Raw genomic sequence first — 21,864 nt, forward strand, 5'->3', positions numbered from 1 at the left:
AACACACTTAAATATGAGACCTGAAACCATAAAACTCCTGAAAGCAAATGTAGGCAGTAATCTGTTAAATAGCACCCTTAGCAATATGTTTATGGCTATGTCCCCTCAGGCCAGGAGAATAAAAGTAAATTGTTGGGACTCCACCAAAATAAAAAGTTTTGGGCAGCAAAGGAAGCCATCACCAAAACTAAAAGGTAACATTAGTTTCAAATTATATTTTTTCCACTTATGTGACCAATTGTTTAACCAAATTAGCAGAGTGTTACAGATTAGAAACCTCATTCCTCTTACCATATTGGTCACCCTTACTTTTCCCAAAGACCAATATCCTATAATCATCGTGAGTAAATATATTACGCATTTATTTTACACTAAGTATTTCTCATTACATTGAAGGGAGAAGATTATAAAGTGCGGTAGTTCACAAGTTATAAATGTAGCTGAAAGTATAACACTTATCTGTGCATTTTGCTACAGAGCCAATAATTTCTAAATTCTTTTAAACAGAAGTATAAGAGGAAGTCTCTTAGTGTTTCAAATTTTAGCTAGGGTCTCATCGCTAAAGACAGTAGGTGATGAGTTCCCTCCACATGACCACAGGACAACGTGCTAATGCATGGCTGAACCAGTCCTGAGGTCAACTCCAGGAGTCTATACATGAGAGGAACCTGTAGAAGACACTTCTTCAGAGGGAATTCTCAGGAATAAAGGGTGATTCCCTTTCCTTCCCTCTCGCTCAGTTCACACCAACTGCCTACAACAACCCCTCCACACTGTGGCTACCTGAAGGCAGGGAGGCTGATATCCTACCCCCTGGCTGGATGCTTCCTCTGGGCAGAAACTTGCAGCCTGTTCTGTGGGGCATGTGTGAGGTTAGAGCAAAGAGCTTGGCTGATGCTGCCTTCAATAGCAAAGCAAGGCAACAGAGTCTCAGTAAAAGAGAAAATGGGCTATACTTCAGGGTTTGATGGCGCCAAGATGTGAGTTTTCCTGTACGCCAAATGGAAATCAGAGGGTAGTGAGGTTTGAGTGATCCTAAAAGATCTCCACCCAAGTAGGCTTCCTGGACAAGGGCTCAGGGATGCTCCAGTGGTAAACCACGGGAAGACAGGAGCCCAAGATCATAAGTGATTACCCAGGAGTTGCACTTCCCACGTCCAGTAATGGCATGGTGCCAATGAACCTGCATGGGGTCTCCAAAACAAACAAAGAAAAAAACCATCAGGATGTGTTTGAGGATGAGCTGGCCATGAAAACAAATGGCACCAGCTAACAGTCTTTTTTTTTAAGATTTATTTATTTTTAGAGAAAGAGAAAGAACGAGTGTGGGGTAGGGGTACAGGGAGAGAGAGAATCTCAAGCAAACTCCCTGCATAAAAAGGAGCTCAATGCTGAGGCCAGTCTCAAGACCCTGAGATCATGACCTGAGCTGAAATCAAGAATCAGACATTTAGGGCATCTGGGTGGCTCAGTTGGTTAAGCATCTGCCTTTGGAGCAGATCATGATCCCAGGGTCCTGGGATTGAGCCCTGTATCGAGCTGCCTGCTCAACAGGAAGCCTGCTTCTCCTTTATCCACTCCCCCTGCTTGTGCTCTCAATCTCTCTCTCTCTCTCTCTCTCTCAAATAAATAAATAAAATCTTTTTTAAAAAAGAGCGTGACACTTAACCAACTGAGCCAACCAGGCACCTCTAACAGTCTTAACACCCCTTCTGCCCCCTGACAACTCTGGAGGAGCCTGAGACCCTGGGTAGGAGGAAGAGCAAGAGGAGAATTAAACCAGAAATGACCTTTTCTTCCTCACTGATGATCACTAAGTAACCAGTCACATCTGAGGATGGAAAAGGGGAAAAGCTATGCACTGGATGGGAAAATGGAAGTTTTGATTCATATTATAACACATTTTTCTAACATTCAAAAATGAGATTGTTCTGATACTTTACAATGACTCAACAACTATGGAAGCTGCCAAAACTATCATCCAACATCAAGGTGGGAAAAGAATAAAACTACTTTCTGTTTGTGTCTAAGTGTGACCCACTCAACAAACCAGTTACGCTAATAAGTATCCAACCTGTACAAGATTTTTTTTCATAAACTTAAATTAGAAAATTGAGAAGATACAAAAAATCAAAATGCAAATGTAATACACCTCTTCAAACTTTATCTCCTAAATATAAACATATCAACAGCTTCTTCTAATGTAATGGACTAAACACTCCAATCAAATGGCAGACTGTCAGAATAGATAAAAACAATGATAATGATAATAAAGTAAGAATCAACTAGATTTGCCCAACAAAGAGAAACACTTTAAATAGAAACACACAAATAAGTCAGGAGAAAGGAAAAAGTTACACCATGCATTCAAACAGTAAGCAAATGACAGCTGAACTGGCTATATTAAGACAAACAGACTTTAACACAAGAGGTCTCACTAGAGACAAAGACACTTCCCAATGATTAACAGTAAATGTGAAAGTTCTATAAGTGTTAAGTCCTATGAGATAAGTTAAGTGAGACAGGTGACTTGCTCAAGGACACCAAGTCAGCTAGGAGAATGGCCAGCCACAAGCCCCTTTTCCCAATTCCCTTTTCTGAGCCTTCTTCCTATAACCAGTACCTCTAATCTGAGCTCCTTCAACATGAAAACAACCAGCCTACTTGGATGAAACCATCAACTCAGTGGCTACACAAAGACAGTCCTGGAAAGTGCACTACATGGAATGGGAAAGGAAGCTGGATCATGATCAGGGTTTGGCTCCAGACTCAAGCACTGCAACTTGCTAGTACTGTAGCCCTGAACACATTTATTTAATATTACACTTTGTAGAGAATAACTCTGGAAAGGTAATTTCTAGGTGGAATACTCAGTTGTAAAATATATCCTTTTCAATCTAGATAAATTGAATTTCAGGGACACTTGGGTGGCTCAGCAGTTGAGTGCCTTCAGCTCGGGGTGTGATCCTAGAGTCCCAGGATCGAGTCCCAGGATTAAGTCCTACAGGGGTCTCTCCCCAGAGAGCCTGACTCTCCCTCTGCCTATGTCTCTGCCTCTCTCTGTGTTTCTCATGAATAAATTATTTCTTTAAGAAATAAACAAAAATACAATGAATTTCAGATAATCACTTTTTCTTCTTTCATGTTGGCTTTGCCTGACTCTTCATAAAGTCATATGGTCTAAAAAAAAAAAAGTCATATGGTCTAAGTGAGTAAAGCAGACAGGGTAAAAATTTCAATGATAATTTAATTCAAGTCACCTCTTATACTATAAAATGAGTCATCCAACAGACACATTTTGTAACATTCCTCCGAAAAAAAGTTTAAAACATATCATTTTGTTCATAGGAAGAGACAGGCAGCCCGGGATAGCTCAGTGGTTTAGCGCTGCCTTCAGCCCAGGGCCTGATCCTGGAGGCCCAGGATCGAGTCCTACATCAGGCTCCCTGCATGGAGCCTGCTTCTCCCTCTGCCTGTGTCTCTGCCTCTCTCTCTCTCTCTCTCTTTCTGTGTCTCTCATGAATAAATAAATAAAATCTTTAAAAAAATAAAAAGGAATAAAGAGACATTCCTCTAGATGTTATGATTATAATAACCAAAGAATCACAGCCCCAAGATCATAACCTCAACCTTCAGCTTGGTGAAGGATTCTTCAGAAAATAAACTCTTTCTTGTGGGTAAGTCTGTGCTGTACAAGCCAATTCCTATATAAAATGCTCAAGTACCCTGACAATTTTTTTGGATTCTTTCTATTGTGTAACTGAGGACATTATAGGAACAGGTATTTACGACCACACTGGGTTTTATGTTTTCAGAGTCTAGTCAATGTTCCAAAATGTCAAGGTTATAGTCAAGGTCAATATATTTTCAACCCAGAAAAGTAGGTGTCTGCAAGGTAGATAGATGCTCACTGTGCTGCCTCATATAACCACAAGAATTTAAGAGTAAGACAAAACTTGATAATTAATGTTAAAAAATGCATTGCTTAGCTACCAATTTTAGAAACAGCAGAGTGCATACAAATCCAAAATAGGACACACAAAACCATGAAATAAGGAAGAGAAGTATTATAACAGCATATGGTCAGTGTCTCCATCTTACAAATTCATTTTAGAACATATTTAAGAGCCTACTATGTGTTAGCTACTGCACAAATATAATTTAAAATTGCAAATGAGTTATGATTGCTTGAAAGAGCCAAAGGACTCAAAATTCATTTATTCCAATACATTCAGATGAGTTCGTGTAGTCACTGAAGTTTCATGCACGTACCAAAAGGAGTCAAGACATGTTATTACGTTGACCCTATTCAATTGTATCTATATCAGCTTCTAAGTAGAATATTCTAAAGAAAACACATCATATCTCAGCTGTCAAATTTCTGTGTGACTTAACTAAGAAAACAGCACTATACTCTCTAAAAAGCACCAAATCAAGCAAAACATTTTATTGCACTTCATCAAAGTCCACATAATTTATTCTTCACACAAAAGAATATTAGAAAAGGAAAGCAACAACTACCTAAAAAGAAATCAAAATATTTCCTTGACTGCTTAAAAGGTCAGTTAGAAGCTAAAATCAAAGAAAGAAGGACCAAAGGACCATTTTTATTTTGTTTAAAAAAACTTACCCCAGGACTTAGATTGATAGCAGTGAATTCAGTAAGTACACAGTACTTATCAAATTGTAAATTAGGCAGTGATTCAAGTTCCTAATTATGGGAAATGATTTAAGCTCATTTAACATGAAATGTTTCAACTCTAAGACTCCTTAAAGAAGAATATTAAACCCATACAGAAAAGAGAGGAACAGGGTAGCCCTGGTGGTGCAGCGGTTTAGCACTGCCTGCAGCCCAGGGTGTGATCCTGGAGACCCGGGATCGAGTCCCACGTCTGGCTTCCTGCACGGAACCTGCTTCTCCCTCTGCCTGCGTCTCTGCCTTTCTCTTGCTCTCTCTGAATGAATAAATAAATCTTAAAAGAAAAGAAAAAAGAAAAGAAAAGAAAAGAAAGAAAAGAAAAGGAAAGAAAAGAAAAGGAACAGACTAGAGGCAATATATGGTTTATCTAAATCCCTGCTTATGAACAAGTAGACGTGAAAGTCCAAGGATAACAAAGCCCCCGTAAACTAAACCAACCTGATACAAAATCACCCTGTGAAATTAGGAAATACACGTTCAAATACCAAAATTATTATTTTGCAATGATAAAAGAGCACACATTTTTTGAGTCATCATTCTAATCTAACCATTCTGTTTTCCTAAATATTTCCAAGTACAGTTGACCCTTGAACAACAGAGGTTTGAACTGCGCAGGTCCACTGATCCGTGGATTTTTTTCAATAGATATGATATAGGACTATAAATGTATTTTCTCTTACTTATGATTTCCTTAATAACATGTTCTTTTCTCTAGCTTTCTTTATTGTAAGCATACAGTATATAATTCATATACAAAATATGTCAATCAACTATCAGTGTTATCAGTAAGGCTCCTGGTCAACAAAATAGGCTATTAGTAAAGGTTCCCAGAAGCCAAAATTATATGCAAATTCTCCACTGCTCAGGCAGTTGGTACTTCCAACCGCCCCCTTCTTGTTCAAGGGCAAGCCATACTTTCTTTTCTATAATTTATTCTACAAACAACTATAAAGTGCAAATATTGTGCTATGAAGGAGGAAACCGAAATTGGCAATCTCGCCTAAGAGAGCTCAGGGTGTGTGCGCCCGTATGCATGTGTGCGTATGTATGTATGCACGCTTGTGCACATGTGTGTGTATGCATACATGAGCATCTATGGGGGGGGGACAGGACAGTGGAAGTTCAAGTAACAAAGCATAGTGTCACAAAGTGCTATAGGGACAGCATTCATAAAAAAGGGAAACAGTAGAACTAATCAATCATTAAACTTATTTTGTTAAACTCATATTTGTTTTGGTTCCTTGGTCACTCGGACTGCTTTCAGCTGCACGTAAAAGAAACCCCACCATACTAGTTGGCTAGGGTTGCCATACAAAATACCCAGGCAGGGTGGTTTAAACAGATGTTTTTTCTCCTAGTTCTGGAGGCTAAGAGTCAAGATCAAGGTGCTGATGGGGCTGTTTTCTGTAAAGTCTCCTTGGCATGAAAATATCCACCTCTCATTGTGTCCTCACATGGCCTTTCTTCTGTACACACACATCCCTGGTTTCTCTCTTACATCCTGATAGCCTCCTTCCTATATGGACCCTGGTCAGACTGGACTAAGTGCCAACCGAATAGCCTCATTTTAAACTTCTCTCTTTAAAGGCCTTATCTCCAAATATAGTCACGTGATGTAAGTGGGTGTTAGGGCTTTAATATATGAATTCTGGAGGGACACAATTCAGTCTATAACACCCATCAAAGCGATTTAATCCATATTCTTCTCAGTTAACAAGAAACTCATAGGTAAGTTGATTAGGACTGGTAAAGCCATTCAAATAAGTCATCAAGAAACTAGGTGCCTTCTACTCCCCGTTCTGCCACCCTTGGTGTGTGCTCTCACTGCCACAACCACAAGATGGCATCTGCAAGTCTAAGCATCACGTCCAGATTCCAGGAAGGAAAGGAAGAAATCAGGAAGGAAAAGCCTATCCAAAGGTGTATGCCCATACCCTGTTGGCCAGAACTGGGTAAGCAGTTCTGGCTGCAGAGGAAGCCAAAGAGGGGAGTATGTTTAAATGGACCCATGGCTACCCTGAACCAGAATCAGTTCCATCAGACAGGAGGGGAGGAGAACACAGCTTGCTGACCAGAGATGTAGCCGTACGGATGCAGGTCGCCTTTAGTTGGAAGCCTGTCTGTACCACTGATCAACCACATGACCTTGAGTAAATACTTTAATCACTCAGTTCTCAAAGGTGGTAATTACACCTAACCTGCAGAATCACTGAGAGAATTAAATAGGGTTGCATACATTTGTAGGCCCAGGCACACTGTCTAAGCCTATAGGACGTTGGATTTGCGGCCTGGTCTTAAGTGTCCTGGGATATCACAATATTCTGAGTATCACAAAGCCACCCTGTAATGAGTCAAAACTATCAAAGAACTGATTCCATTTCTTTACACGGTGCCTTCTGACCTATCCTGGTCCATGGCAGGGCCTGAGACCTTACAGTCCGTGTGTGTGTGGAAGGGGCAGGGGAGGGGGCGTGCTACTTTCTGACGGTTGTGCACCTTACGTGAGGGTAGGAAGCACTGATTCACTAGCACTCTGTTCCTTGCATCATAGCCCTCCTGCAATCAAATGGCCGCTTCCAGGAATTTTTCTTGAAATCACAGTCCCTATTGAGCAGTGAGGTATACCTTTCAGGTAGTGTATGCCTTCGACCTCTCCAACAAAGCCAAGAGAGAACCAGGCTCGGTAAAAAGTGCAACCTTTGCAGAAGGTTTTTAAGCGGCATTTGTTGCTCTTAATTGAGGAGTGGATTCTTCCCGGTTATCAATCTTAATGCAAATCCCAGTGGCCCGTCACATCTATCGGTTCAAGGTGAGAAAATGAAAATGACCATGTGACAGAAGGGTACAGGAGAGCTTGCTTCAAGCTCAGTCATTTTCAGGAGTGGTATTAATACCCAGATCATCTGTGCTTTCAAATTTCCTCCTTTCCCTCCAGTAGCTACCAAGAAATCTCTGTATGTTACTTATGGCAGATGGGAGAGCAACTTTTAACTAGTTACTTTGAAATTCTTTCAAAGGGAATAAAAAATAGACAGAATGAGGCCAGCCTTAAGGTTTTCAGAGGGCCCCACAGGTCCAAAAAGGCTAAATAAAAGGGAATATTCCCTCTCTGTATTTGCAAAGTGCTATTATGAAATCTCCTCTCGGCAGCTGCAATAACTATATAGCAATCCTTCTAAACACTGTCCCCATTCAAATTTGAACGAGGATATATCTAATAATTAGCACACTTAGCCAGCACTTTTTCAACACAAAGCTAAAGGAAATTTGCTAAATCAAAAAGATGCCAATTATAAAGAAGACACAACTGACACCCCAAGCTTAGTGGGGAGGGTAGCATGGTTAAGACCATCAGAGCCGCTATTTTCATGTGATTCAAACCAACATCATGAATAAAATGCTCCCTCCTGACTTGGGAACTCCAAAAGATGCTCTCTTAAAAACAATATTCAGCAGAATATTTTCCTTCAATTAATTAATAGCTCTCCTCTCTCTCTCCCTCTCTCTCGCACAGAGATATATTCACAAGCCATTCTGAAAGTAAAATGCTACAAAAAAATAAATACAAAGCATTTTAGATTACCAAGAGTCCCACTTAATAAAAACAATCTGATTAAATAAATGCTTTTTTCCTGTGAATTTCAAGCCAAGTTTGAAACAAAAAGAAAAAAAGAAACGAAAAAGCTGCTCTGATTCGGAGATCTAACACACTGTAAGAAAAATAAGCATAACTTGATTAAAATCTAACTCGTAAAAAAAAAACAATGTGAGAGCGTGCCCAGCAGGAAAGCAGGAATAAATGATAAACCACCTTCAGGGAAATGTCTCCTTTGCTTCTGGTATACTATTAATTAGTATCAGAACTTCTGTTAACAGAATTAATGAACACAGAGTTTTCAAATTACTGATCATCTTTCCAAATTGATCACTGCGCTACTTCTCAGAGGCCAGAGTAAATAATCACGGAATACTTTTTCCCTCCATAGTAAGTCTGCAGATGGTTTCAATTTATTTAACATGGCACTTCTTCTGCTTAGTCATCAGATTGCTTCCCTAATTTGCCCAATCTGCAGACTCTGCGATCATGGCATTTAGTTGTTCAATCATTTAAGAGACATTGATTTAGTCTTCTCATGTGCATCAGAGTCTTCCCTTCCCTAAGGAAGTCCTGCTGTGGCTCAAATTTGCAAACCATGCAACAGGAGGACCTACGTGGAGCATCCAACCTGGGGCTGAAACCTACGCAGGTTTTGCAGGGAAGATGACAGCTGTGGGAGATATGTCAAGGCCTGCAGGATTCAGCCAGTTGCAGAAGGAGGTTGGGTGCAAAGTCAGCAAAGGCACAGTAGCCACGGACCTTATGTTCTTGGAACTTTAATATAGCTTAGAATAGGTGACGTAAATAAAAGCATTAAAACTTCACTGTTGAGGTCCGGCCATGGAATGGCTTGTATCTGGCAAATTAAGGAAACAGAATTAAGTCCTGAAAGCAATAGGGAGCTGTTGAAGCATTTTAGAGGTAACACTATAAAAAGATCTATTTTGTGCAAATTACTTTAGCTGAGTAAGGAGAATGGAATAAAGCGGCAGAACGTAAATTTTTTTAAAGATTTTATTTATTTAGATAAAGAAAGTGTGGGGGCTAACAGGGGGAGGGGCAGAGGGAGAGAGAATCACAAGCAGACTCGAGCACTGAGCCAAATTTGAAGCTCAAGCCCATGACCCTAAGATCATGACCAGAGCTGAAACCAAGAATCACCAGGTGCCCTAAGAAGTTAATTTATAGAGTAGCTGTGTAGGGGCACCTGGGTGACTCAGTCACTTAAGCCTCTACCTTGGGCTCAAGGTCATCATCTCAGGGTCCTGAGATCAAGCCCCACATTGGGGTCCCTGCTCAGTGGTGAGTCCACTTCTCCCTCTTCCCTCTGTGATCTCTTTCACTCTCGCTCTCTCTCAAATAAATAAAATATTTAAAAAGATAAAGTAGCCATTTATCTATCTCTTCCAGTAAACTGTAAACCACTGAGGGCAAGAGCTGCAACTCACTCGCTGTTAAGAGTACCTGAAAAAAAAAAAAAAAAAAAAAAAAAAGAGTACCTGATACTCATTGAATAGCCAGTAAGGAAAAAAAAAAAAAAAAATGAATAGCCAGTAGAACACGTGAATGAGGGATGTATGAGAGAACAGGGAAGTTGACTGAAACATCACAGGAACAATCAAGGCCCAGAGTATTGAGAACAAATCTTAGGCAGTGGCTACAGGAATAGAGAGGAATAGAGAGGAACAGACAGAAATGCAAGACATTCCTGGGCTAAACAGATCAGTGTTGTGTTTAATGAAGATTTAGAACCCAGGGTGGGGCACTGATTTGGAGTAAAGCTGAGGACTTCTCATTTGGATACATAGATTTGAAAGAATCCACAGGACTTGAACCGTAGGCTATCCAGCAGACAACAGGATATAAGTGGATCTCAGACAAGAGGTCAAGGATATTGGAGTTATCAGGAAATAGGTTGTAAATATGATAGAAGTGGATGAGTTATCTTGTACAGAAAGCAAACAGAGTGGGATGAGTCAAGGGCAAAGTAGAGACCCCCAGAGAATACCACTTTATGGGCTGGGTGGTGGACCAGATGTTTAGGAAGCTCTGCCTCTAATATATGAAAATCCTATAGGATGGACAAGCAGGCCCTTGCAAACAGGGACATCAGGAGCCTGTAAGGTAACAGCAAAAATGAACTAGTTTAGTGCAATTCCTTCCAGTGGACAAAGCGATGCAACTTCCCCAGATTCACCAACTCAAGGAATTTGTGCAGCAGCAATCACTAATATCTTAGTTTCTTACACTGTAATATTTAGAGGTAAGAAGAAATGAACACTGATATTCCTTTCAGCAGTATGATTTTATGATTCTAATCAAGTTTCACTGCTTGTTCATTCAGAACAAATACACAAGCCGAACAGAGCAGTCTTTTCATCTTTTCAAACAACAGGGCCACAAAAATGAGAAAATAAACGAGCCCAAAATCTCAGAGTCTTACTGCCATGTTGAACAAATGGGAAAATAAAGCTTGTTCATTTCCATTCAGGAATGCTAATGATTCCGTAAAATTGACTCCTTTGAAGGAAAATCACTGCTAATCTTAATTTCCTCCTAGTCTCTTCCCTTGGGTACCTGACATTTTAAATAAAATATTTTCATAAAATATTAAAAGCAAAGGAATTGTATCTTAGATATCCAGCTCCATATTGACAGACTTTATGAATCCCTCTGTCTCAGCTGTCTAGAGCTTATACTCTTAAATCTTCAGATAAACACATCAAGTTTCCTGTTCTATGTATATCCCAAGAAACACAAAATGAACCAACAATTAAAAAAATAAGTTTCCCTAAAGCCCACAAATCTTACTGATACCAGCCATGTGGTATTGTAGAACATTCCCGCCTTCAACGTAAATTTAATTACTGTAACTGTTTTCTCTTCTTTGTCCCCCCAAACCAGACTTTCCACCCTGGCTTGACCTCTGACACCTCTCTGGATGGCAGGTGGGTAGAGTCTGCCATTTGCCTCCCCAGACCCATCTGCCAACCTCTCCAGCCTCCCATCCCCTCCTATGCCCTTTGGATTCTGTCTGGATTCAGCTAATGGAAGACACTGGCCAGAAGTTTGGGAGGCAAGGGAAGAGTGAGGGAAGCATATTTATTCCCCTACTGTCTTCCTGCAGGCACATTACAGATGGACTGTGCCTCCCAGCAGCCCTTCCTGCTCCTCTACTCAGAGCAAGAACAGCTCCTTATTACTGCTAGGTCTTGCAGCACCGACCTGGTTGTGTTACCTACACCTGCCCAAACCTTCCAAAGGGTCCCTTTATTAAACCTTCCTTAGAGGACTCAGTTTACACACGCCATCTGTTGCTTGGCAGGCCCTGAATGACGTGGGGTTAAAGGGTGAGGCCCTCTGCTGTGGCTCTTGCAGACACTATCAAAGGAAATTGTCTGTAAACTGTAAATCGTTGTAACATTTCCACAAGCAAAAACCTAGTACACACTTTCTTGAATAGCAAGGTTTTGATGCCAAAGAAATATAACTGAATCCTACCATATTTCTACAATTCAGCATGCTGTAAAAATAAACATGCAGAAGGCATACAATCAGAATCTGAATGTCACTGCCAAACCTAACCAGAATTCTTCTTAAAACTGGGTATCTGGAGAAACATGAAAGAACCAGATTCATCTTTGAAAACAGAAACATTTGCCTGCCCTTTACCCACATCAAGATTATTAAACCTGATACAGTGATACTTTAAGGTGATCCCCAATCTTTCAAGGGATGGCACAAAATTCTAAAAGTATTAACAATTCACTTCATATTATAGGTAACAACTACATTTACTTAGGTTGTGACTTCTGGAAAAAGTTAAGAATTGGTGACCTAGATTTCTGTATTTTTCCCAGTATCTCTCAAAATGAAAATAAAGAGGAATTTCTAATGTATATAGCCCTCTGTCTATATATTATTTATAAATATTATGAAAATTACCTTCTGGTATCTAATAAATAATAAACTAAACAAAATAACATTATCTATGAACCTTATAATTCTCTAAGTAGAAAGTAAATGAGATTCTTAAGTAAGTACTTAAAAATTGACAGCTATAAGTACACCTGGACAGAATTTTTAGCAATGAAATTAACTTGATTTTCCCAGGTCAAAATCAACCTCAGTTAGCTGTGCAGTCCCTCACTTCTTTGACCATACATTCAAGGGTGTTTATGACATGTTCCTGCTGTGAGAAATCTAAAATTCCAGAGCTATCCAAACTGATCAGAATACAGATTTTCCATTCTGAGTCTGCAAGGTATCTTTTTACTAAAGAGTTTTTAAACTCATCTCTTAATTGAGAAATTCCTTTTGATGAAGTATTGTATCTTCAAGAAATTTAAGGACATAGACTATTTCTCAATCATTTCCTGGTGCACTGTATATAACTGAAATCCAACTGAATTAATGAAACAGTGTAACAATGTGGGGCATGCTTCAATTATAGAATATGTTCATAATTTAAGGTTCCACGAGATAGAAATTCCTTGGAGGCCTTTCTTAAAGTCAATTTGGCAGTGCTCTCTCAAAATGGAAAATGTGCATACCCTTTTGACCAATTATTTCTATTTCTAGGAATTTAGCTACAAGACAATCTCCCACATGTATACAAAGACCTATGTAAAAAGATCTCAAATCCTTCATTGTGTAACCGTGAAAACAGGTGAATGGTTAAATAAAATACAGTACTCATAGGACCAAAGTTTCTATAATGTTAAAAGAAATAGATTACCAGCACACTGGACATAGAAACAGCTCAAAGACATACCTTAAGTAAACAAAAGCAAATCACAGAAAAATGTATGCAAAATAAATATTGTTTATATAGTAAGAAAAAGACATGTATATGTAATTACACATATAAATGCACAAAAATGGGAGAGAGGCACTCTAAGCTATTTCCAATTGTGATATTTGGGGATGGGCACAGGTGGGTAAGAGTATTTTACATTTTGTTTCTGTATTTCTGCATTATCATTTGGATTGGAACATATTCATGTATCACATACATCATTTTAAAAGCAAATGAAAACAAAAAATTAACAGAAATTCCAGAGGGGAGGGTGCCTGGGTGGTTCAGTCAGTTAAGCATCTGCCATCGGCACAGGTCATGTTCCCAGGGTCCAGGAATGGAGCCCCGAATTCTTGGGGTCCCACGCTCAGTGGGGAGTCTTCTCCATCTGCCCCTCGCCCCTGCTCATGTTCTCTCTCGCTCATTCTCTCTCAAATAAGTAAACAAAATCTTTAAAAAAAAAAAGAAAAATAAACAAACAAACAAACAAATAAATAAATAAATTCTAGAGGCGGTTTGGTGATTTGTCCAATGACAGTGCATTAGCAGATATGAGAGAAACCCACCTCGAAGGGACTTCAGTCTCATTTGATTGCTTGTGATCACTCATTTAAGAACCAAAAGGAAAATGAGGGCTGTTAAGTAGATTGCACCTTGAAACACTAACCTACAGAAACAGATCTACATTCTGCATGTACAGGATAAATATGGCAACTACCAAATAGCAGGGAGAATATTTTGGGACTGGTTAGAGTCCAAGACAGTAATATACACAAAAGAACCCGCATGTCCCCACAAAGTCATCCATTTCTCCATACTGAGATGTTCTTACTTAAAAGAGCACCATGAAATACGAGAGAAAACATCTTGCCCCCTCAACTTTGTATGTTTGCTAACATCTTAGAAAAACGAGCCAGAAGAAAAACAGGCAGAAATTCAGAATCTCAAATCTGTGTCCACTGGAAATAAATGACCACAGCAGCCTTTGTAAGAAATTAAACGGGAAAAAAAAATGCCTGAACAAAAAAGATGCCATGCTTACATCAAGATGAAACTACAGTTCTGGCAATTTCTAGTACACGTCTAGTACACAATTTCTAGTACACAGTGTTTCCGAGCACAATTGACAAAAGGCTCAAAATGGGAGCTGATGGGCTGAATTCATTCCACAGGTTTTGTTTGGCCACCCTGTAGGCTGACGTGTTTGTTTTAATTTTAATTTATTTCTAAAGCATTTTCAAGTGAGGTCTCACACTTAAAAATAAATCTCAAGGGGCCCCTGGGTGACTCAGTCGGTTCGGCCTCTGCCTTCGGCTCAAGTCATGATCTCAGATCCTGGGATCAAGCCCCGTATCAGGCTTCCTTGCTCAGTGGAGAGACTGCTTCTCCATCTCCCTCTACCCCACCCCCCCAACTCGTGCTCTGTCTCTTTCACTCTAATAAAAAAAATGAAACCTTTAAAAAATAAAATAAAATAAAAAATAAATCTGGATTTTTATGCTTCTCTTAAAATGGTAGATGCACTGGCGACTCTGTGCCCGATGCCTGCCTGGCAGAAATGATGGGTCCCTATAACCACGCCCCCAACCCCCAAACTTCCAAAGATCTAACACCTGGGCAGCGCACTTTGCTTACCTGGCACTCAGAAAAGTCAAAATGTGCCACACCCTGAGGGAAACCATGAGGCACTTCACCAGGTAAAAGCTGGCCCTGCAGAACACTAAAATTCCTTTTTAGGCTACCCCAGAGTAGCATTTAGTAATCTCCCTTTCTGATTTGTGGCCCATGCACCTGCGGAGACAAAAGCATGTAAGATTAGATGAGGACACGTGGCTTGATGCTCAACTTCCTATTTCAATTACACTTTCACAGCAGGATTGCCAGAACCTTCTCTGTTCTAGTCAGCCCAGTCACTTAAAATAACGGTCACGAAACTTATTGCGACAAATCTTTCAGGAGTATGTACCTCACTGGCAGGTGACACAGAGTAGTGGTTAGAAGTTAGCATTCTGGCGTCCATCTACCTGGGTTTGCATCCCTCCTCTAAATTTAACTTCACCTTTCTAAGCCCCAGTTTCCCCAAATGTAAAATAGACTATTTATTAGTAACCACCAGAGAAAGGATTCAATGACATGGCACACTTCCATTGCTTGACAAATGTCTGTTGTTCTGTTACTGCTATTGCTATTACTATGTGAAGTGCAGCCACTGAAGCCCCCATGGGAAAACAGGAGCCACCAAGCCTCCTAAACATCAGAGATCTCCAAATGATTCTAGTGGATGCCTCTCTCCTTCCAGGCCTAAATGGCTTACTGTGGTCTTTTTTAAAAGCCTGGCGGGAGACACAGATGCCCTGGGGAAAGCATCTGGCTCACTGAGTCTGCAGCCCCGCAGTCACAGAATCGGAGGCAGATAAGGCTGAGTTAATGTTAGGTCCTCCTGTCCAAATGCAGTCACAGGGTTAGGCAAGTCCAGAGGAAGATCTGGAACTTCACAGCAGCACAAAAAGGTGACCAGAACTTTCTATACTTGCAGGAGGGCAGAGCAAATATTCCTTGTTATAAATTCTGGGGTGTTTTTTTAAGATTTTATTTCAGAGAGAGGGAGACATTGTACACATGAGCTGTGGGCGGGGGGGTGAGGGGGTGAGGAACAGGGAGAGGCAGAGTCCCTGCTGAGCAGGGAGCCTGGTGTGGGGCTTGATCTCAGGACTCTGAGATCATGACCTGAGCCAAAGGCAGATATTTAACTGACTGGGCCACCCAGGCACCCCTTGTTACAAATTTTACAGGAACTGATTCAGCCTATGGGGGTAAGTCAATGGCATCTGCCTCTACAGAGAAGGAGAGGGTGAGCAATAATACTAGCACGATTAGGAGAAGGACCAATAGCAGTTGTATCAACAGCAACAGTAACACAATATCCAGCATCCGGCACAGTACAGTGCTGTGCACTCTTGCTCTATGGAGTTATTCTCCTTGTTTTACAGATGGCAAATGAGTAGATACGCAGGATCATACAGTTAATATGTGACATAATTGAGATTTGAACTCAGGTCTGCCTGACTCCACCACCTGAGGGTCTTAGCAACTTTATATGGCCGAAAGCAAACCCACAGTGCCACCCCCCACTTAGCCCCTAGCTGCCTCTAAGACAAAGTGTTTCTAGAGCAGCTGTTCTTTACCTTCAGTGGGTCAAGACCTCACCCATGCCAAGTCTGGTGAATCATATAGACCCTTATGAGCATAATCTTTTTAAATGCATAAAATTAAGTGCAAACGAAACCAATTATATTGTAATATATTTATCAAAATATTTTTTTAAAGAACTGGGCACACCCTAATAATGCACGTGCTTCTTTTTCAACCCATTAAATGCTAAGATCCAGAGTGACAATACTTAGCTTAATTGTCATTTGGAAGTAAATGCAAATAAAGACATGATTCATTTGCCTGCTATATTCATGGACCCACCAAATTCCATCCTCAGACCATTACAGGGTGGACCTGAGATGAAGAACTCTTGGCCTGGAGGACAGCATGAGATGTCAAGTATAAATCTAACAGTCCGTAGTCTCTGCTCTCTGGATGAGTTGCTTATAATTAATGACTTCAAGTTACTTTCTTCCTTTTGGTCTAAAAAAACAGCTACTTCAGTCCTGTCTGGGAGCCAAAAACACCCTTTAACTGCTCCGGAGGAAAAGAATGCCTTAAGGGCAATGTATCTTAAAGCAATGACTTGCCTGGCCTCAGGGTAGCATGGTAGCTACGGGTAGAATTTCCCAACCCTTGGCAAGCCAAAGGATCACAGGAGAAGAGCTATGAAGGAGACTCCCAGTCAAGAGGATAGCAGTCAAGTTGTATGTGACCTTCTCAAGGAAGGTTTTATAGGTAGTAGGCTAGGGAGGGGTTTGGAGAAGAACTTTATTCTGATTTCTGTCCCTTTCAACTATTTTGATTCCTCAAAGGAAAGAAAAAGTAGATGGAGTTCATGCAGAGAAAAACAGAAACTGCTGACCATTCATCCTCTTGCACAGTTGGATCTTCCAGCAGAGATCTGGAAGGTAGGGCTTTAGTGCCTTAACCTCGTCTATGAACTTGGGTTACACCTTAAGCATATGAAAAGCACCCAAAGGCATGAGCTTCCAGCCAAACTTTTACAAAGTGGGATTTGCAAAGTTGCTGCAATTGAGAGAAATTGGCCTTGAGGATAAAAGTGACTAGAGGTGATTTTTTTTTTTTTTTTTTTAAGCAGGCTGAATTCTGATGAGGGCAATAGAGACTTCTCACTCATCTACTCAGTGATGCATTATCACTCAACTATATTTCCACTGGGGTGAAGGAAACCACCCATTTTTATATTTGGTTAGGTAAAGAATCACAGCCTCTGAATGTGCTAGACCTTCATGTCATATTAAGGTATAACGAGATAAACAATACTACACCTTGAAGAAGTATTTCTACTTTAAGGGGGAAGGCTTTATCAAAAGAGAAGCTATAACACAGAAAAACAAATACTAAGGAATGGAGGAAAGACCTACGAAGGTTATTAGATTTCCTGACGATTGCAGGGGAGTCGAAAAATACAGAATAGACAGTACTGAGAACTAAGCAGTGTCCTTGAAAACACAGTGAACATCTGAACACCACCAACAAAACTACAGGAAGTCGCTGCTGCCCACCATAAGCAATGAAAAGCTGTATCTATTTCTCGATAGGTGGATGAATCTTTTTGGCAGACATTTATATGGCCTACAAGTTCACATTACGAGGTGAAAAGCACCTATTTTAGAAACTTCAGTCTGGACATGAAATACCAAGCGTGATCATTAAGCGTTTCCATTAGTCCTTGACCTCATTCTGCATATAAAAACGCAGAAGTTCTTGGTTTTACAAGACTTACTGTGATAGCCAGTTTAATAAAAACCTGGGTCATGAGTGCTAATAAACACGCTGTTTCATCCTTACAAGTGGTCTTTACAAATGATGATAATCTAGCCACAATCTGCTATGTAAATTTAAATTTCAAAGAATATTTTTACTTCCCCGAAAATACTGGAGTTCACTAGGGCATTTGTGGAGAATAGGATAAATACATCATCTTTCTTTCCTATGACTATATAAGTGCTGTGACACAAAGAGGTAAGATTTTTCTCAATGTAAGTTTTTAAAATTTTAAAAATCAATAAACTCAGCAGCTAATTAACAGCATATTTTTAAAGATAATCCACAAAAGTTACTTGTTAATTGTGATATTTGAGAGTGCTGGCTACATCTGAAATTTTGAGGATGGGAACGCAACAGAAAATCCAGAAGCTGGCCTCACTTCTAGCACATCCGTTCGCAAATTACCATGCCAATTTGATCGGTTCAAGGAGAATAACACAGCAGCACTGAAAGTCAATTTTACCTCAATTTTAACTTCCAGGGTGGGTTAGGGATTGCTAGGCAAACACATATCAATTCTTAATAAACATTTTACCTCAATTTTAACTTCCAGGGTGGTTAGGGATTGCTAGGCAAACACATATCAATTCTTAATAAACTGATGTCAAAAATCAGTGTACATTAGGGCAAAGACAGTTGGCTATATTCTTGGGAAAGATAAAATAGGGCGAAAGGCACTTGCTAGGTCTCTGCTGGAGATGAAATCGCTCAAAGTGATAGAGATTTTTAAAGTCCATTTCTGCAAAAGCTTTTTGGTAATCCTTACCACTTTTTAAACTTCCATAGTTCGCTACCTCATAGACAAAAATACACTACCCTCAAGATTCTGGAGCACAGAAGTAGTTTAATATCATTCACATTTTCAGGCACACAAATATAAAACTCAGAAGACAGTATTTGAGAACAAAGCTCTTCTGTGTGGGTGTGCATTTGTAAAATAAAGGTAGCACTATTCCGACAGATAGAAATGTGTATCCAGTGATCAAATGGAGTCTTAGAAATTCTGTTTTGACAGTTACTTGTAGAATAGCATTTCAACAGCCATTAATTCAAATCTGGGTGGTGATATCATCAACGCTAAATCAAAACGAAATTCAGATGGTTGGGTAATAACATTTGGAGGGATGTGTAATTGGTATCCTACTAGAGGGTACCTTTAACTATGCTATTAATATGTCACATGCAAAGGGTTACCGGCTCTGGCAGCAAAAGTCTCATGGAATAAAAATGCCAATAAAAAAAATGCTCTTCCACTTATGAAGTGAATTTCTATGAAAACAGGTGTTCTCCCAAGATGGCAATCATTTATTAAACTTCTACGGTTCAAAAGGACAATGACAATAATATACTAAAACACCAGCGGAGAACTATGCAAGACTGTCCTATGAAAAACAGCATTCTAGATTACATAACACAGATAATGGCAGATTAAACTACACACCCCTACCCAGCTTGATTTCTGCGCTTCTGCTCTATTACTTAGGGCACTGAAGTCTGAAGAGTACACATCAGGTTCTCAGTTCAACCACATATTTTTGAAACCAAGAGTCCTGAAAAAAACTAACAGGAGAAAAAATTTCACACACACACAAACACACACAGTTTTTCCTGAGGACACAGTTCCTTAGACACTTTCTTACCCTCCTCATAGATGGCCCAGGTGAAGTCACCAGTTGCTTTTCCTGGTCATGTTTACTTTGTGACTCTGATTTTCCTTTAAAGAGGAAACTCAATTCAACTTTATATATTATTGAGCTGCCTATGTTTGAATGACATTTTTTGCTAACCTAACAGAATTATCAAACAGCTATCCTCACACGCTCGTAAGTTAATTTATAATTCACCCTGTGTCACATTTACGGCTTAAAAAAAAAAAAAAGTGACCTTACATTAATGGTGTGACCGAAATTAAATTTTAAACACCTGGGTTTATACACAATAGACTCACAAGAGTTAAAAAAGAGTAGGTGGTTATGTCTCAAATGCACGCGTAAGTTTGAAAATATAATGGGCATTTGTATTTTCTCTAGAAAAGTGCTAGTTTATGAGAGTTTTAGGATTCTAGATAAAGGGGCACTTAGAAACAACTGCAGATTGGTGACTTCCATGATTTCCATACTTCTGTACAGCACTGCCTACAAAATCTACAGTCAGAAGTACTGTACTATATAAACAGGGTCTAATTAGTTAAGGAAAAGGCAACTTTAAAATTCTGAAAACAAGACGACCTTTAATCTCCATCGTTTATATGCTTTTAGGAGGCCCGAACACTGCCCCCATCGAGTGCTGGCCTGTCAGTGTTGTTTTCGGTGGAAATGGTCAATCATTTCTATTACCTCCCCAGAAGAGGTAAGAGATCCACATGCACACACATTTACACGCTCTGCACGGCGCCAACTATTTCCAAGCAAAATAATCCTGTACACGTCGAGCCGAGCTATTTCTAGCCAGAAGCAGGGAACGTCTGGCCAGAGTCTGAGGAAACCCGGCGGCGACGATCCCAGGGCAGGGGCGGCGCGTGGACCCCCGCCTCCGCCCCGCACCTGCACCGCTCCCCGGCAGGCATCCGGGTGCGCGCGCGTCCGGGACGCACCCGCCGGGAGCAAACGAACCCCGCGGGCCGGGCCGGGCCGGGCAGGGCAGGGCAGGGCCGGGCCGGGCCGGAGCATCCTCGGGCGGGACCCGGAATGCCTTCTCCTACCTGTCACTTTGCCGGGCGCTGCTGCCGGGGATGCGGCCGCGGACGCCGCCGCCGCCTGGAGCCCCAGTGTGTGCGCGCGCGTGTGTGCGCGCGTGTGTGAGCGAGAGCTTGTTGGCGGTGCGGCTCACTTACTGCTCCCGCGCGCCCGCCCTCGCCCCCGCGCCCGCGCCCGCCCCCGCGCCCCCACCCCGAGCCGGCCGCCGAGCCCCCTCGCCGCGCGTCCGGTCCCGCCCTCCCGCCGGCCCCCGCCGCCCGCCCGCCGCCCGCCTCCCCGCGCGGAGCCTCACCTCGGCCGAGGGCGGGGGGTCTCCGCGGGCGCTGCTCGCCGAACCCGCCCGCCCGCCCGCCCGGCCGCCCGCGGGGCTCGGCGTGTGCCCGGCCCCGGGTCCCGCGGCCCCTCCGCGGCCGGCCGCTCCCTCCGCCCCAGCCCGAGTCTCCCTCCGCGCTCGCCTCCCGGCTCCGGAGCCCGAGCTGTCGCCTCGCAGCCCCAACCTGCCCGGGCTACGGAGCATGCCCAGTGCGGCGCGCCCGGGCTGGGCTGGGGGTGGGCAGGGGCAGGGCCGGCCGCCCGGCTGCCGCGGGCGGGGAGGGGGCGCGGGCGGGCCGGGGCGCACCTCGCGGCGGGGGCGGGGGCGGGCGCGGGGGGCCTGGGGGCGCGGGCGGCGCGGGGAGGCGGGGGGTGGGGTGGGGTGGGGTGGGGCGTCCGGGGAGCCGCCTGGCCGCGCGCTCCTCGGGGGTCCCCCCGGCCGCCCGCCGAAGCCCTGGCGCCGCGGCACGTGCCCGGGGTCTGGGGTCCGGGGTCCGGGGTCCGGGTGCGCGCAGGGCGGCGCGGGGCTGCGCGGGGCGCCGACCCCGGGCCAGGGGGAGTGGCACCTCGTCCGCCGGGAGACGGGCCGCCCGCCGTGGGCCCCGGCGCGGGAGAGGTGGGGGGAGAGCGAGGGGCTCGGGACTGGCGAGACCCGCGACCCCAAGGCGGCGGGCGGGGGTGGGGGAGGTTTATTGGACTACATTTTGTTTTATAAACACAGAAAGCGCCTACAGGGCTTCGGGCACTATTCTCAACGCTTTTTATTCGTGTGATCCTTAAAACAATCTTCCAAAGCAAGTACTACTATCATCTT

General features: G+C 42.4%; 1 protein-coding gene across 5 annotated transcripts in view; it reads right to left on the reverse strand.

Moving 5' to 3' along the window:
- The window catches only part of PLCB4 (phospholipase C beta 4), a 418,616-nt gene extending 397,498 nt beyond the window's left edge, over window positions 1–21,118 (reverse strand). For 2 of the 5 annotated variants that reach the window (XM_072800092.1, XM_072800096.1), the window contains exon 1: window positions 14,731–14,886. The gene's annotated coding sequence lies outside the window, so the exon portion shown is untranslated. Of the gene's footprint in view, window positions 1–14,730; window positions 14,887–20,743; window positions 20,921–21,030 lie in introns of those variants that run through there. The other 3 variants (XM_072800091.1, XM_072800090.1, XM_072800095.1) reach the window with 3 other exon arrangements.
- Between the last annotated feature and the right edge of the window lie 746 nt (window positions 21,119–21,864).

This window comes from Canis lupus, chromosome 26 (assembly GCF_048164855.1).
Source record: "Canis lupus baileyi chromosome 26, mCanLup2.hap1, whole genome shotgun sequence".
Taxonomy (NCBI): Eukaryota; Metazoa; Chordata; class Mammalia; order Carnivora; family Canidae; genus Canis; species Canis lupus.